Source organism: Sinohyriopsis cumingii, chromosome 9, assembly GCF_028554795.1.
Source record: "Sinohyriopsis cumingii isolate HCF-2022 chromosome 9, ASM2855479v2, whole genome shotgun sequence".
NCBI lineage: Eukaryota > Metazoa > Mollusca > Bivalvia > Unionida > Unionidae > Sinohyriopsis > Sinohyriopsis cumingii.
This window is the reverse complement of record NC_142969.1, coordinates 98,839,556-98,842,067: the sequence shown is the minus strand read 5'-3', so window position 1 is coordinate 98,842,067 and position 2,512 is coordinate 98,839,556.

The following is a 2,512-nucleotide window of genomic DNA, read 5'->3' as shown; positions in this document are numbered from 1 at the left end:
TGTATTTTTTCCATTGTGTAACCCCCTACCACTCATTCCACCATTATTTCAGCAACGTCATTTCACTGTAACGATGATTTAAAAAACAATCCGGTTCTCAAATCATTTGACAAAAACATACTTGCTCTGATTTATACAAGTAAAAGGAAACTATTATATTCATTGTAAAAGGAAATTGTTATATTCATTGTAAAAGGAAACTATTATATTCACTGTAAAAGGAAACTATTATATTCATTATAAAAGGAAATTGTTATATTCATTGTAAAAGGAAACTATTATATTCACTGTAAAAGGAAACTATTAGATTCATTGTAAAAGGAAACTATTATATTGATTGTATCAGGAAATTGTTATATTCATTGTAAAAGGAAAATGTTGTATTCACTGTAATAGAAAACTATTACATTCATTGTAAAAGGAAACTATTATATTCATTGTAAAAGGAAACTATTATATTCACTGTAAAAGAAACTATTATATTCATTGTAAAAGAATCTAGTATATTCACTGTAAAAGGAAACTATTATATTCATTGTAAAAGGAAACTATTATATTCACTGTAAAAGAAACTATTATATTCATTGTAAAAGAATCTAGTATATTCACTGTAAAAGGAAACTATTACATTCATTGTAAAAGGAAACTATTATATTCACTGTAAAAGAAACTATTATATTCACTGTAAAGTAAAACTGTTATATTCATTGTAAAAAATGAAAAATTCTCGAGGTAAAACAAAGAAATATATACAGGCTCAAAATAAAATTATATTACCCCCCCCCCCAAACTTTATAAATACATTTTAAAGATAAAACCAAGCATTGAATACAAGTAATATTGTTGAATAGTCAATTTAAGGAAAGAACCAAATTTTTCAAATCAGATAAATGTAAACAATGCTTTTCTTGTGCATTGATTGGGAATCCGTTCAGAAGAACAATTTATGAATAAATACTAACGGACAAACTCCCTCAAATACGTCATCGAGCTTTTGAAATCTTATTTTTTTTTAAACAGCAGCATAATTAAGGATACATAATTTATACTCGATGATAGGCTTGCAATCAGCCTATATAATTTACCGCGTAATCTGAAATAATGCAGCAACTACGGTAGAGACAAGATCTCAGTTTGTGTATGCGCACACTCACACGTAGGCATATGCAACAAACATGTACAAATCAAGCTGAAAATAGAACCAAAGAGTATGCAGAAGATATTGAAAATGTAGCATAATAACGATATATACCAAACAAACCGTCACCGCCACATTTTTCTAGCTAAGGTCATTTACATAGCACCTCTCTCTCTCTCTCTCTCTCATACACACACACACACACACACACACACACACACACACCAAATACAACACAATCCCCTCCTAACAGCTACAGCAGATAACACTGGACAACAAATTTTTACAAAAGTCATGTTACTGAAATAAAATTAGTCAATTCTTATCAATTTTTATGTGCTGAACACGAATATGACAGTCAAATTTCAAAATTGGCTCTAGTTTTTTTGTAATCTGCAAGAAATTAATGTTTACATAACGAAATGCATTCCAATAGTAAAAGGTCAACTGTAATAGCCTACCTATAAAAAATCAAGTCATTGACTACATCTTAGATTTCTTCGCCTGTCTCTTGTACAGCTGTTCGGGAGCATCTCTGAGGAGTGTCCAGCAGTAGTCAGCCAGCATTGTAGTGGACCATTTTCCCTGGTATCTTTGTTCCATTGTTGCGATATCTTGATGAAAACGTTCGCCGTGTTCATCACTAACAATACCACAGTTGCTAGGAAAGAAATCCAAATGGAAATGAAGGAAGTGAATCTTTAGAGACATATTGCAGCCAAGTTTCTTATACTTCATCAACATGTCTTCTACTAGTTCCTTATAGTTTTCTGCCCTAACATTTCCGAGGAAGTTTGTAGAAACTAGGCGAAAAGCATTCCATGCTTGTTTCGCGTCACCTTCCAGCAAGTTGTTGAACCGGTCATCTTTGAAAAGCTCTCGAATCTGAGGACCCACAAAAACTCCCTCTTTAATCTTTGCTTCGCTGAGTCGAGGGAATTTTTCATGCAGGTATCGGAATGCTGGCAAAGTCCGGTCAATGGCTTTCACGAAGTTCTTCATCAAACCTAGTTTGATGTGAAGGGGTGGTAGCAAGATTTTCTGAGCCTCAACCAGAGCTGGGTGTTGGATATTCTTCTCTCCAATGGCTACATTCTGCCTGTGAGTCCATTCCTTCCTCATGTAGTGCATTTCCCTTGCTCGGCTATCCCACTCGCATAAGAAACACATGTATTTTGTATATCCTTGCTGCAGTCCCATTAAAAGGGCAACTACCTTCAAATCACCACAGAGGTGCCAGCTGTACTTGTTATACTCAATGGAATTCAGTAGCTGCCTTAAGTTATCGTATGTCTCTTTCATGTGGACAGCATACGCTACTGGAATAGATGGAAGAATGTTTCCATTGTGCAAAAGCACAGCCTTGAGACTCAG